Source organism: Plecotus auritus, assembly GCF_963455305.1.
Source record: "Plecotus auritus genome assembly, chromosome: 2".
NCBI classification, from domain to species: Eukaryota; Metazoa; Chordata; class Mammalia; order Chiroptera; family Vespertilionidae; genus Plecotus; species Plecotus auritus.
In genome coordinates, this window is record NC_137771.1 from 21,463,982 (window position 1) to 21,480,037 (window position 16,056).

Below are 16,056 nucleotides of genomic sequence, written 5' to 3' on the forward strand. Positions count from 1 at the left end.
CTCCTTGCAGGTCTGCAAGGCAATAAGAGGAATGCCAATACCTGGTGCTTGGTTTTGCGAATCGAGGCAGTACCTGTTATAACAGGGTTGGCCATAGATACTGCCACGTTCAGTGCAAGGGCCCCCATGTTGATGTCTCCTCACACTACCAAGTGAGCCACCTGGCCAGGAAAAACTTGGTGGTTGTAGTATATCCATAGAGTTTGTACAACCATCACCACTATCTAATTCTAGAACACGTTCATCACCTCAAAAAGAAACCCATCGGCAGTCACTCCCCATTTCCTCCTCCCCAGCCCCTAATCTATTTCCAACTCTACAGATTTGCCTATTCCGAACGTTTTGTTTTGACTTTTTATACATTCACTTGAACGTCTCTCTGGGTAAGCCTGGTACAATGTGTGTTTTTCCACACCACCCACCAATTCTCTGACATCAGATGGGTGTCCTACAATTTCACCCAATTCCGACACTATCTACCTGGAAATAGCTTCAGATCCCACAGATAAAGGGCTCAGTCCTACAAGATTGCCACCCCTGCCCCACTTCAGAGGCCAGTCCCCCAGTCCAGGCTGTCACCTGTGCTTCTGACAGACAATAAATCAGAGGTTCTGACAACCTCTTCCTTGGACTCAACTGATTTGCTAGAGGGGCTCACAGAAGCCAGAGAAACGTTTTACTTACTAGATTACTGGTTTATTATAAAAGGCTATAACTCAAGAACAGCCAGATGGAGGAGATGCATAGGGCAAGGCATGGGGGAAGGGCACGAACTTCCATGCCCCCTCCTGTGCCACTCTCCCAGCACCTCCATGTGTTCACCTACCCAAGCTCTCCGAACCCCATCTTTTTCAGGTTTTATGGAGGTTTCATTACATAGGCACAAGAGATTAAGCCATTGGCCACTGGTGAGTGAACTCAATCTCCAGCCCCTCCCCTCTCCCCAGAGGTTTGGGGGTGGGTGGGACATAGCAAAAGACACCTTCATCACTCTCACCACTTAGGAAACTACAATAATGTTAGGAGCTCTGTGCCTAAATGGGGATGAAGACCAAAGAGATATTTCTTATAAATCACAATGTCATACCTGGACATCCTGTTTCACTATCTTGACAGTCCTGGGTCCTGCCTGTGGCTCTGAGGTCATCTAATGAGGCAATGTGTTCTGAGTGAATGAGGTTCTTGCCAAAAGCAGAGGTGTCTCCCATTTCCAGGCTGGGGTAGTCTTTGATATTTTGACAATAAGTAGGCTGAAATCTCAGGACACCAAGAGACCCAGAGAGCAGTCAGAAAGAGTTACTCTACCGCCCCTGTGTTCTTCATCCAAAGCCACGTTTACATATTACCACATTAGGCTCAGCCCTTCATCTATGAGACTATTTCTGAGACTTCTTCTGTTTCAATGCCCAAGCACATCTGGACCCACTCATGCTTTTTTTGTGGGGAGGGGAGATGGGGAGAGGACAAACACAGGATCTTCTGCTAGAATCAGGCATCTGCTTCCAAAGGTGGCAGGTGGCTGCAGTGAGATCCAGGTGTAACTCAGTTCCTTGTCTGAGGCAGGTGCACTGTGGAGAGCCCTCTGTGGCTTTTAAAGTGACAGCAGCTGGCACAGAGTTTGAACAGATATCTCACTGGAGCCTTTCAATTGTTTCATGTTCCATTTGCTGCAAGAATGTGAAATTTACTTTTCTGAGAAAGATACACAGAACTTGATGTGCCTTATTTGAGAATAATAAAGTCATTTCTTTTCAGTTACTTGTTTTTGTTGTTTTCATCTTTTTATAAAGAGAAAGAAGAAAAAACATTAAATGTGTGGAGAATGTTAATGGGCTTCAGGCCTGTGCAGGGGAATCCGACCAGAGATCCTGGAGTCCCAACTGCACTGGCATTTGCCTTCTTTGAGTGCCTCCCTAAGCAATCCACTGACAGGGAACCCTCATGCCATTCTGGCTGCCCCAGTCACTTTCTTGTTGGACTCTCACAGATCCAACCTGGCCTGGGACCTCACCACAGGGACATCCTCCTCCCACCAGCTCCCCACAACCCACCTGTGCCTCCAGAAGCTCCTTCTGGCCACTCATTCACTCACTCTGGGAGGTTAACAGATCTGCTACTGCCCCAGACCAAGAGGCCATCCTCTCTCACCCAGGGACTGGCCCTCCTCTTCCCCACCCCAGTCCATTCTACTCAGCGCCAGATCCTGTCACTCCCACCATTCCCATTTCTCCAAGAATAAAATGTGAAGTCCTGACTAAGCTACCTCTCCGACTCCCTCTCCCCCCGCTAACTCACTACCCCTAGCAGCACAGCCTTTCTACCTCTCAAACACTCCATACAAGGTACTCCTGCTGTGTTGGGAAGCATGAGACTTCATGCCTGGAAAGTTTGTAAGGAGGACATTCTGATAAAAGGGAAGCGAGTGGAAGGCCACCTGTCCTGTTTATCAGAATTTTGACTTAGAGGAGACTTAAAGGAGTGTCGAAGGTGGCGCCCCTAATTATTCCTTGATCTTTTCAAACAAGTCTATGTATTTACAGACCCTTGGGTGTTTACTGGAATCCTCATGCTTAATCCCTGGATGCCCTTGCCTAGAGGACAATGTAAATATGAGTCCTCCCAAGATTACTTACCCTACTGATTGTATCTAAAAGATAAACTTTATCTCAAACTGTAATAAAAGCCTAGCAAGGCAGGCAACCAGGGCTGCCTTAGTCCTCTCTTTCACAGCAAACGTTGTGTCAGAGTAATCCATTCATCTGTCTCTCAGGGTCTGTTGGCCAGCCCGGGCACTACTGGGCCTGTATATACTGTCCTGTCTCTTTGGAATGATTGTCCCAGGTTACCTGTGGGGCTCACTCACTTCATTCAGTTTCTCCTCAAATATTTTCTTTAGGTGAGTTGTTCTCTGAGCACCCTTTAGAAAACAGCACTTTCCAGTCTCTCTTCTCCCTTAACTGGTTTTTTTCTTCCCAGCACCGATCACCACACTCCATGTTTGTCTGTGTATCATCTGTCAGCCCCTCTAGAATGTGAGCTCTTTGGTTGCAGGAACCTTAGTTATTTTTAACATGTTATATTCTCATTACCTAGAACAAAGTAGATGCTCAATAAGTATATCACAAATGGACAAATGGATAAACATAGCACTTAGCCTATCAATCTGTTTGTTCGTTTGTAAAGTGTGGCTGCTAATTATACTTCCTTCGTGGTTACTGTGAGGATTAAAAATGAAAATGGTATAAAGTACCATTTGTGCAGTCCAGGGCCAAGCACATCAGTAGGTGCTCAATAAATGATCTTGAAAGGTAATTCCCTGAGCATCTGTTGACCACTCACTGTGGCCAGGCTCTGTGGTATGGTGATGCAGTGCACTTATACAGGGCTTTGGATAACAGAGCCAGGAATCTAAATTTAATTCTGCAGACAGTAGGGAGCCCTATTGCTTCTGAAGTGGAAGTATGACAGGACCTTTAAGATAACTGGAAGTGTATTCAAAAGCAGCAGAGGGAGGAGCCCTGTGGGCTGGTGGTAGCATGCTTTTCCTTCACACCAGCCTGATTAAGGAGGGGCTGGCCAAGGAGCCTGACAGGGGCCGAGGGACACAAGTTATCATCTCTATCCACCCCTGCTCAGGAGGGAGATTGTGGCTCTCTGGGTCACTGTCATCCCTTCCCTAGGAAACCCACCTGGCCAAGACAGCTCATTCTAGCTGTAAAGGGACCATGGGGGAGGCAAAAGGATGGCACTTTCCACTCAACCCTTTGCTCCATTTTAAATCCTCTTCCTGGCACCTCTGGGGATGAGCAGCTGAATAAATTCAACCAGCGAAATTATCCAATACAGTCTCCAAGCAGTCAGAGGGATCTTTTCATGAAACGTGAATTCTACCTTGTCAGGTCAGTCTTCTGCTGAAAACCCTTCAGCTGATTCCTATTGTGATGCCAATAAAAGCTAAATTACCTGAGACCTGTGCCCACCGCTCCAGTCTTATCTCTTGCTACTTTTTCTCACCATGCACCAGCCCATTGGCCAGCTCTTTCCTGCCTCCAGACCTTTGCCCTGGCTATTTCCCTCTGCCTAGATAGCTCTTCTTCCAGCTTCTCCAGGGCTGGCTCATAGTACCTACCTACTATTGTTCTAAGGATTAAATAAGTTAACATATTTAGATCATCATAAAGGCCACAGCTTAAATGTCACCATCTTAGAAAGGTGTTTTCTCAACAACCTATTCAAAGTGGTTCCCCACCTAGTTACATGGAACTACATTCAACAGGAATTAGATTCTAAAGACAATATTTAAGGCAAGAAACACATTGTGAAAAGCATCACTAAAAACCCCTTAGAAAGCTATCATATTGGGGGTAGCACATCACTTTCTGTTCCTCTAACATGCCAGGCACATTTTATAACCCCAAGCACCCTCACAACGTCTCCCCCTCACCCCTTCAAGTCTTTGCTCATTGTCCCTGTGAGGCTTTCCCCGACCATCCTCTTTAAAACTGTGTCTCCCTGCCATCCCAGCATTCCTTAATGCCCTAGTAGCCTTAATTCTCCCCCCATATATCACCATCTAACATACATTTTATTTAGGATTAAGCTCTTAAGGGCAGAAATTTGTTTTGTTCTGTGTCCCCAGTGCCTAGAACACTGCCTTACATACAGATGTTCAATAACTGCTGAGTGAATCTTTCAGGTCTCAGCTGGGCTCTCTCTCCCTTTTTCTTGGTTAAGTATTTATTGCTTCTCTGACCTTTCATAGCATTCTGCACTTACCCACATTAAAGAACTGTTGATCACAATGCATTATAATTTTTCTCTCTACTTGTCTTCCTGCACATCTATTCATTCAAAAAAGACAGGAGTTTCTCCTACTTGCCAGGGCCATCTGGAGCCTAGGTGTCTCGAATAAACTAGCCTTGGAAGGTGTGTGTGTGTGTGTGTGTGTGTGTGTGTGTGTGTGTGTTGGGGGTGCCCTGAATCCCAAGGGATGAGTATCTGACCCCTTCTCCTCAGCTCCTGAGCGCAGCCTAAATCCTTTGGACGGCAGACCACAGACTGGAAGGGGCTGTGGTCCCTGCAGGCCACCTCAGCCTTACACCTCGGAAGAGCGCAGGTCCATATACTAGTGAGCCTTAGGTGGGGAGGCACTGAGGATGTTTCAACAGCCCTTTCTGCTCTTCACTCAGCTGGGTTGACCTTGGCCTAGGAATACCAGTAAATTACAGGATGCATAGTTAAATCTGAATTTATATACACGACGAGTCATTTTTTAGTAAACGTATTCCCATGCAATATTTGGGATATTCTTATACTAAACCACTGCTGTTTACCTGAAATTCCACTTTAACGGGACGTCCTGCATTCCATTTGCTAAATCTGGCAACCCGACCTACCCTGCAAGTCCCTGCCTCTCTCGAATTTCGTTTTCCCCATCTGTGGACTTGGAATATTTCTTGAGACTTGCCTCGGGGACTCCTCAGGCGCAGCAACCCCCGCCCCCCCCAAAGTGGTCGTCCCTCTGCTCCCAGGAGTCATTTGCAAGCGCGCTGGTCTTGCTGAGAGAATATGAGCAAGCTCCTTCCTCCAATAGCTCAGTTTTCTCATTTCAGCATTCGAGGATGTCAGGGGTAGAAATGATACTCTTAACTACTGCTTCCCAGAACCTCGGTCACTGGACTTCCAGCTGCCAGAGACTCTCTCAGACCTCACGGCGGCGGATTTCCGGTAGCGTGACGTCACTTCCGTGTCCCGTGGCTCCTAGGTTTCGCGTCACAAGCTCTCGCGCCCTCTGCCGGCCCGGAGGAGACTAGGCCTTTACCAAACAGCGGAAAAGCGGAATCCCTTGGTTAAAAGACAGAGACGCAGCTCCCAGCCCCCACCAGTGGAAAACCGAACCTTCGCCGAGGGCGGGACTCGCACGGGAAAAGGGTCAGCCCACGACGCGAGGGGCGTGGGAAGGGTGGTCTGGCCTCTGCCCGGCTAGAAAGGCCCAAAGTAACACCGGAAGTCGGCTCCTTGCCCACCAGCTACTTCCGCCCCCACTTAACACAGCAGGACACTAAAACAGAAATGGAACTTTCTGTCCTTCAGTGGCTTACCTGGGCCCCTCATTGGGATGGTCACTTGGGGCTGCTGACCCGAGACCACTGGTGGCATGCCTTCCATAAGATGCAGCTGACGACCAGCAGAGTGGACAAGGAGAGCAGGCTGGGATGATGATCGCTGGAGTCTGCAAGCCACCCACGTCTGGCAAAGAGACAGGGCTGTCAGGGTAGGGGTAGAGGACTGTGTCCCTGGGGCAGGCTGTGCCCCTGTCCTCAGCAGCCATGACTCACACACATCAGGGTCCCAGTTCTGGAGGGGGCATGATGCAGGGCAAGAATGTGCTTGGAGGCAAAGATTGAGCGACCTGGGCAAGTGGCCAATAGTCCCCTACCCCCTCTATCCCCACCCCAGCGTTTGGCACTTAGAGAGTGCTTAATACATAGGAGAGAAGTGACATTAGTAACACCAGGTGTTTCACAGGCCGAGTCTTATCCAACCCGGCAAGCTGCCTCTGCTGTTACCATTTATCAGCTGGAGAAGCTGAAGTACAGAGGCTGGTTTGGCTGAGGTTAAAAAGTAAGGGGCATAGACAGGACTTGGACCCAGGTCTGCATGCTCTCAGGCCTCACGCTATCCTCATGCTTCCCAACAAGCATGTCCTGAACACTCACTATGCATCTGGCATGTGGGCCAGCCCAGTCAGACAACAACTGGCACCTGATAGTCCCTCAGTAAGTTCTAGCTGTCATGAGGTATTACAATTAATTTGACACGTTTGGTCCCCACAGCAACTCTGCAAGAGAAAATATTATTCCTTTTTTTTCAGATGAGAAAACAGACTAATGAGGTGAAGTGTCTAGCCTAAGATCATTTGGCTGATAAGTGGCAAGACCAAGATTCAAACCCAGGCTAACTCGCTTTTCCCCATATTAGCTATGGTGCTTAGGTAGCAGAGAAACCCAATACTACTGCTTCAGGTTATTCAACTGAAGAATGGGAAGGTGTCCTTGATAAAGGAATAAACGGAGGGGCCTGTAAGGACTGTCCAATGGAAAGGAGGCCAGTCTTGTCTGCGGCGGGCAGGCGGGGTGGGCAGAGAACAGAGCTCAGACCAGTGAGGACACAAGGGGACACATGTAAAGGAAGAACTCCTAACCCTTATTGTCCAGTATGGGCTGGGCTCCCGGCCACCAGACGTTTACCCAGGGATATGGTGGGAGACTGCAAGAATCAAATTCTGAGGGTCCTGCTGCTGCTGGGAACAATGTGGGTTCTGGGTCTTGTTCGGCAGAATCGCCAGCTTGCTGTGCCTGTCCTCTCCGAAGAAGGGGAGGGAGGCTGAGTGCTCCAGCTCTGAAATAGCCCCCGTGCTCCTAGGAGAATTCACTGGCTCCTCACTTCTGCCCTCTTGTCCCTTTCTCCATCCTTCATCCCATCCCATGCATCAGACTCACCAGCCTCTTAGCCTTCTCTCTGGACTTCCTGCCTCCAGCTTTGCCCTGCCCCATACAAATATGACAATAACCCATTCCCCACTTAAAACCTTTGCCATGGCTCCCTGTTGCTCTCAGATGGCCCCTGCTTTTCTCTCCAGCTTCAGCACTCCGCCCCTCTGTCTCACATTCAACCCTCAGCCACATGACCTCATCTCCAGCCTCCTATCCCTTGCACATGCTGTTCCGTCCTCCAGAAACACTTTGCCCAACTCTTACTCACCCTGCAGGTCTCAGATTCAGCAGTACCTCCTTGCAGCTGGCCCCTCTTCTCGGCATTTGTGTGACTCCCCTCTTGTCCTAGCCTAGCCCACAGCACATGTGCCATGACTGCCTGGTTACTGTCAACTCCTTGATAGAGACCTGGGGTGCATCTGTCGTTGCTTATGTAAGTGATTTGTTGGGTAAGTGATTAAATGAGAGAGTAAGGGAGTGGAGAGCACAGTGGGGCAGGCTTAGAGGAGCCCTCCTCCCCACAGGTAATGTCACCTTTCCTTCCTATGGGACTTGCCCAAAGTCAACACTTCTCTGGACTGAGCTGGGACAGGGTGGACCCAGGCTGGGCTGAACAAACACAGCCTTCCCCACTTGACAGCCCTACCCCTTTCAGCTCTGGGCTCTTGAATGCAGCTCAAGGGCTGTTTCTGATTCTCCAGCTTCTGTCTTTGAAAACTAGCCAGTGCTGTTCTGCCATGAACTTGCTATGGGACCTTGAGGAATTCACCTCCCTTCTCTGACCTCAGTTTCTTCAACCGTAGCAAAGGGATAATGATCCCTGCACACATCACAGAGTGGTATGGGGATGGGTGGATAAGGAGCATGGATTTGGGAGTCACAGCCCTGGGTTCAAATGTGAGCTCCACCACTTAATTGGAAAATTGTCTTAACTCTCCAGACTTAGTGTTCTCATCTGGAAAGTGGGGATGAAAGTGGTACCTCCTCTCAGACTTGTGAGGATTAAATGAGATGACAGCTAATAATTATAATTACATTAATAATGCCCCAAACAAGACCTGGTGCCATTTAATTCAACAAATTGTAAGGTGTGCAGGGACTTCGAGAGAAAAGACAGCATTTGAAAACATGGGTTCAAATTGAGCTATAGAATTCCAGAGCTGGGAAGGTGCCTTAGCACCTTCTCCCTGGTATTGAGACCCCCCAGCACCCCTGAGTGGAGATGGGTCTTGCCCACGATTGCACTTAAATCCACACTATTTGACTAGTAAACTCCTGGGGCAGAGATGGCTTAGACTGGGAAGTTGGTTATTTGCTTTTGGAGCCAGAAAAGTTTCAAGTGGCTCAGCCCCTCCCTGTCACTCCTGGTTCCCACCTGCCCAGTTCCTTCCTCGGGGCCATCAGGATTAGGGCAAGCTGGCTGAAGAGCTGGCTGAAGTATAGGGGCAAGTGGCACTCTCCACCCCCAACTGGAGTCATAGCCCTCTCCTGCCTCACAGGAGAGGCCACCTAAGCTCCCCACACCTCTCCCATTCTGGGTCTGCGATTGGCCAGAGAAGCTCAAGGTTCTGGAATGTGGCAGAAGAAAGGGTCAGGAGCAGGGGTAGGCAAACTTTTTGACTCGAGGGCCACAATGGGTTCTTAAACTGGACCACAAAAGCATGGATGGAGTGTTTGTGTGAACTAATATAAATTCAAAGTAAAGGAGCGGAGGGGAGAGCAAGAGAACCAGGTAGAACAGCCGGATCCGGCCCGCAGGCTGTAGTTTGCCCACGGCTGGTCAGGAGTCTACTTACTGCACCGGTGGGCAGCAGTGGAGAAGTTGCAGGGGGGCTGCTTGCCCATCAGTGGGGTGTTGGGGCCTCAGCTCAAGAGGGGTCAAGGCAGCAGGTGCTCAAGGCCTTCCCTGGGTGTTCTCTTTCTGAAAGGGCGGGCGGAGCGAGGTCACAGCCTGGAGCAACCGGTTCCAGCCAACTGCTGCCAAAGGCTCTCCATTCAGAATGGGGGTCAGGACAGGCAGGCTGCTAGGGGGCCCTGAGGCCAAAGTACCTTATCATACTAAATTGACCAGAGGACATTCAACAACGTGGGAAAATGCTCACAAGGTGTTAGTATCAAGACAACCACGAGAACAAAAGCTGGCATGGAACAACAGCAGTGTCCTGGTTTTTGTAAATAAACAGACTCATGTGGAAAAAAAGGCTATAAATCTTACCACCAAATCGCCAGCAGTGGTTCTCTGAACAGTGGCTAATGGGTCATTTATATTTTGTGTGTCTTGACTATATTTTCCAAAATTTCTACAATGAACATGTTATAAGGAAATACATTTACTTAGGAAATCAAAACATTTTAAATGAACAAGGCTTTTTTTTTTTTAAACCTCACCCAAGGCTATGTTTTCATTGATTTTTAGAGAGAAAGGGAGAGGCAGAGAGAGAGAAACATCCATCATCTGCCTCCTGACCAGGGATTGAACCCACAACCTTTTGGTGCATGGGGTGACGCTCCAACCAGCTGAACCACCTGGCCAGGGCTGAATGAACAAGCCTACATTCCTACCAATGGAATTGTTGGTAGAAGGCCTGTGCATTTAAACAGATCATAAACAGGAAGTTCTGTTTATGTTTGTGCAGAGCACACATGCCCAGAAGGACTTCTGGGACCTGGATGAGGGACTCTCAGCTTGACAGTCTTACATTTATTTGAAATTTTAAACAATAATGAGCGCCCTAACTGGTTTGGCTCAGTGGATAGAGCGTCAGCCTGCAGACTCAAGGGTCCCAGGTTCGATTCCAGTCAAAGGCATGTACCTTGGTTGCGGGCACATCCCCAGTAGGGGGTGTGCAGGAGGCAGCTGATGGATGTTTCTAACTCTCTATCCTTCTCCCTTCCTCTCTGTAAAAAATCAATAAAATATATATATATTTTAAAAATGAGCATATGTTGTAATTTTAAAAAGGCAACCCTTCAAACAACTTTCCTAATCTTTGCTGACTCCCTGGTTCTCCCTGTGCAGAATCTGGCTGGGGTGGTCAGTGGGCTCACGCTGGGGCTCAGCATCCATCCCAGCATCTTTAGGGAAGAGCTGTCTCTGGTCCCTAAGACCCCCCGACCCCGGCTTGGTTTCATGATGCCAGCTTTGACACCAGTCAGTAACCATTTTCTGAGGCCCTTTCTGCATCCAGCGGGCAGAGCCGAGGGCATGATCCCTGCCTCAAGAGGCTCACGGTCTAATGGCTGAATTCTGCTGGACCAGAACCCCTGAGACAGCTTCGCCTTGAGTGGGATCTGAAGCATGAATATGATTTCAACAGAAGAAAAAGGAGAGCAAGGGCATTCTAGGAGGGGATGGGAGTGGCAGTATTACAAAAGCAGGGGTATTAAGGAACAAAATATGCTTAACACTCTTCATTTGGGATCTGAATATTGTAACACTAGAGGCCCAGTGCATGAATTCGTGCATGGGTGGGGCCCCTCTGGGTGGCCTGCGGGGATCGGGCTGAAACCCACAGTCCAACGCTGCCTGCAGCTCCTACCTGCCGCTCCAGTTCATCTCATGCCCAATCAGTCCCGAGCGGGAGAGGCTTACACTGTTGCTCGCCAGCCGTGAGCCCTGCATCTGACGCCCTCCCGAGGGGAGTGGCCTGTGGGATTGGGCTGAAACTGACTCTCCAACATCCCCCAAGGGGTCCTGGATTGCGAGAGGGCACAGGCCAGGCCAAGGGACCCCACAGGTGCATGATTGGGCCAGAGAGGGACCGTGGGAGGGCTCCAGGGCATGTCTGGCCCATTTCGTTCAGTCCCAATTGTGGACCACAGCAGCAAGCTAACCTACCGTCTGTCCCCTGGTGGTCAGTGCATGTCATAGCACCTTAGCATATCATTAGCATATTACACTTTGATTGGTTGAACAGCCGACGGGTCACCAGACATCCGGACACTTAGCATATTAGGTTTTCATTATATAGGATGATATGAAGTTGTTGTTGTTGTTGTTGTTGTTTTGCTATCCTTTATTGAAGGGCCCCACATCCTCATGGGACCCCAGCCAAACCAGAAACCAAACAGGTCCTCTATTTATAGCAGGAGGCCTAGAAGGGGAGGGGAATGACTTATGATCCCACCACACCTCCCTGGAAACAGAAACCACCACAGACAGACAGACAAGGGCTGGGGAAGAGAACTTGCCTCACTCTAGGTTCTCTCCCCATCACCCCCTCCTGAAAAGAAAGTCAAACACTGGTTACACAGCACCCAGCCCCACCCCCTCCCCACAGCAGCGTCTGTGGGGCTCCCCTCTGCAAGGGGCGGCCCCCAGGCAGCTTCCCATGTCTTCCTCCACTTTGGTTTGCTCCTGGCATCTCCGTGCCCTCTTCCTTCCTGCAGCCTCTGGCCCATCACCTGGTCATCTAGCACCTACTCGAACCTTCTCTCTCATCTCTAGGGCTTCCCTGCCCCAAGGCTTCTGGGGAAGCAGCATCTCAGGCATCCTCTCTCCTCCCACAGGGGCCCACCAGGCCCCTTCTGCCCAGGATGTGGCCTCACACAGCTGCCACACTCTCCTTGAGGTCAGGGGCTGAGCGCTGCCATCTCATTCGCGGGGGAGTGGTGTATGGGGGTAGCGGGGGCCATTGGGCCGGGTGTGGTTGGGGCTGCTGGGGATAATAGATGTGCTTTTTAGGCTGGGAGTGCTGAGGTTCAGGCTGTGCAGCACCCCTCCCCGGGATCGGCCCCCTCCATCCAGGGAGATATGCCGTCTTTTCTGCCTCCATCGGAAGCTCTTGGAAACAGAAAGGCCGTGTTGTGTTGCCATAGGCCTGTGTTGGGTGTTGGTGAGGGGGAGCGAGGGCTGAAGGCTGAGCCAAAAGTGGGATTTGGGTAGGCATGGTACCCAGGGCCACCATCATTTCTAGTTGGGCCTGTGCCCACAGTAACAGCTGCTGTAGGGCTGCTGTGTGGAGTCAGAAGTCCCCTCTCCCTTCCTGTCCCCCCTGTAACCTTTCTCCAGCTGCTTGGTGTGGCGCCTGAAATCCCACCACTAGTCACTCTTTGGGAGTGGTTCCTGTTTTAAGTGTTCATAGGCAGGAGAGGGGTCGGGATCTCAAACCATAAGCCAATTACCCTGAGGAACACAGGTGGGAAAGTTCTGAGGGAGGCCTGGAGGGGATGGAGGAGGGCATTTCAGGAGTGTGACAGAGGAAGAGGGAGGGTGAAGGGGGGCCCTGTCGGGTAAACTCCATGAGGCTGCCTCAAACTAGAACCTTAGAAATGGTGGTTGCCCCATAGCTCAGCGTCACCCATCCCTCTTGCTGAAACATTGAGGAGTGGATACCCATAAGGGAGCCACCCAGGGTTACTGGAGAGTCAGGACGGAGCTGGGGCCCACCCAGGCTGAGCAAGGATCGCTCAGGCCTGGACACAGCCCCACGCCTGTGAGACTGAGACGCACACTTTCAGCCAGTCTCTGCTTTTCCTGGGACTTCCTGGGCCTCTCATCCACACCTCCTCCCAGCGCAGACACAGCTGCTGGGCCCCACGTCGTCATTCCTGTTTGTAATCTGGCAGTTTGGTCAGGGAGAGGCTTCAGCGTGAGGCTGGCAGGGGGCGAGGAAGCCCGGGGAGTGAGGGGGCAAAGCCCCTTCTCTGGGAAAAAAGATTCCAACCCCCAAGCCACCATGGCCCAGGGCTGACTCTAGTGCTGCAGAATTGGGACCCCCTTGGCCACGGTTCCCTCTGTCCTCACTTACCTGCGACTCTCTGAGGCTCCGGCAGCTGCTCTGGTGGCTTTGTCCTTGGTGTGACTGGTGCTGGCTCTGGACTCTGTTGCCAGTAAGGGAGGTACTGGGTGTGGGCAGGCACCAACTGGCTCTGTCCCGGAGGAGGGGCTGTTGGGGTCCAGGCCAATTCTCCCTTCTCCTTGGGCAGGAGATGGAGGAGGACACCCAACTCTTGGTGCCTGGGGCTGTGGGGCCCCTGGCCACTCCCCTTCTCCTTCTGCTCAGGCTCCAGGTTTTCAGGGGGAGGGAGGAGGCACCAGAATCCACAGGGGTGAGATTAAAGGTTGCGTGGAAAGAGTGGATGGCTGGGAGTCGGGAGACCTGGTTGGGCCTGGCTTTGCCCCACAGGCTGGTGTCTTCCCATCTGGGTCTTGGTTTTCTTATCTGTAAAATGACAGAGTTGAGATCAGTGGTCTCTCAGTAGCCATCCTGGAGTCTGTGATGCTGACCGGCATGCTCAGCTGGGCTGTCTCCACCCTGGAGAGAATTTCCTGACTCTGTGACCCTGGAGCTGCAGTCCCCGATTCTGAGGGTACCCCCCACACACACCCTACTGACCTGCCTAGACATGGGGGTCCTTCTCCTCTGAGCATCTCCTTCCTCAGCCCTGCCCTGCCCGCTTCCAGCTGGCCCTCTGCACTCCTTTTCATTGCCTGGGAGCGGCCCTCTCAGCTGGCCATTCTCTCCCCCACCCCGTGTGCTGACTGGAAGCCAGGAAGCCTGGGTTTTGGCCTTGGCTCTACCTCATGCTCTATGACCTTGAGCTAGAAACCAACCCTTGTGGGCCTCAGAATTGGACTGGAAGGTCCATCAGGCTCCTCCAGCATTCAGACTTGAGCACACCCAGGCCCACAGTGTTGGGAAGTTCATCAGGGCCCAGGCTTCATGCCCCTAGTTCCAGCTCTTGAAAGGCCCTCCCTTGTCAGGTATCAGAATAGAAAGCCCCTGGGCCTTCATCTAATTCCTAGGGTGAGTGGGGAGCATTTTGCAATAGCAAGAAATACAAGAAAACTTGAAATTTTGATAAGACTTTTCTGTATCCAGAGTAAAAACCCCATAAAATTTCATCCAGGTAAAAGGAAAAACAAAAATGAGCACATTTCGCTGTTTCTGCTCTGCTTCGCATAACTCCCTCTTCCATTCTGTGGTTCAGGGTTTCCAGGGAACTGGGGAGAATCATGGGTGTCTCAGGGTAAGGAGAAATAACCATGCCTTGGTGCGCAATGATGATTCAGCACCTTGGCCAGCACCCCATCCCCTCCACGTCCCCCCACAAGCCCTCTGCATTTAAGCCTGTGACATGTCCTTTCAACTGACCTCCTAGGGACCATGACCAGAGTTCGGACCCAGACAGGAGGGAATGCTGCCCAGGTGTTAGCAGTCAGCCTCCCTGGATGGCCTCTCTAGCAGGAGGGAAGGCTGGTCCCGAGCCCCTGGGCCAAGCTCTGTGCTGCCAAGAGACCTTATCTCTGTTGTTTTCTGTTCCAGCTGCCACCCCAGAGAGAAGGATCCAGAGTTAATGGCCTTGTTAGGTGCTGCGACTAACATTAGACTTACAGAATCCTGAACTATCAGAGCCAGGACTTTGGCTATCAATTAACTAGATCCCTAGCCCCTCCCCAAAAGAGATGGGGAAACTGAGGCCCAGGAGAGAGGGAACCCGCTAAGCTTCACATAGTCCCTTCACAACTCCACCCCTGACCGGGAGACACATGAGGCTTGGTTCTCAATTGAGGCTTAACTCGCAACTGCACAATTCCACAATAGTGTGGAGCCTGGGCGAAGCTCCCACTTCGAATCCAGGGGTATCACAGTTCTGCTTCCTGTCACTGATGCAGTCCTCATAGTTGAGATGTCCGGGGAGGTCCAAGAAGAGTTTGGCTTTAGCTTGGGATGGGCCTGGATCTGGTTTCCAGCTCTGCTGAATACTGGCAGTGGGTCCCCTGGGAAGTAATGTTTCTCCACTCAGACACTGAGATAATGATACCAACTTCATGGGCTTGTCCTAAAAAGTACCAGGCTGCTGCACTGCACTACTTAGTGTGCACAGCCTGTGTCCACATGCAGGGCTCTGCCTGACTCCTGGCCAGGCTGCTTCCCCATCAGACAGAGGTAGAATGCATCTGCTTCTACACAGCAGACCTGGGGGCCTTCCTGGCCTGGGTGGTCCCACACTCCACATAAGGCACAAGCAGGAAATAGACACCTTAGGGTCAGAGCCAATCCAGAGGTTCAGGCAACTCACATGGTTCCAGGGACTGGCTCTGGGAGGCAGCCGCAGTGAGGCAGGGCCTCCCGAAGTGCATTCCATTTTGCGGCTTACTGATACATCACGTGAGACTGGGTTATTACCCCCATTTTCCATGTGAGAAAACTGAGACCCAGAGACATTACATCATCACTTTAAAGTCACACTGTGATGGAGCCTGTATTCAAGCCCAGGTCTGTGGGATTCCAGAGACCAGGTTCTTGCTTCTGCCTCATGAGCTCCGCTCTGCAACCAAGGCTACCACCACCCTCTTCCAGGCAGACTGCCACTCTTCCCTGGCTAGTAAGTGTGATGTGAGTAGTGGCTTCAGAACTTGGTTCTAACCCATGCTCCATCACGTATCCATGTGGGAAAAGGAACTGTAAGCGATACCCTCTATCTTAACCTCATTTTTCCACTTCTGTAAAATGGGCATAATACTAGCTACCCAGTAGAGTACTTTGTGTATCCTAATGTATGTAGACTGCCTGAGACACAAGAGGGAGGCCTTTTTGTTTGTCAAAATGAATGA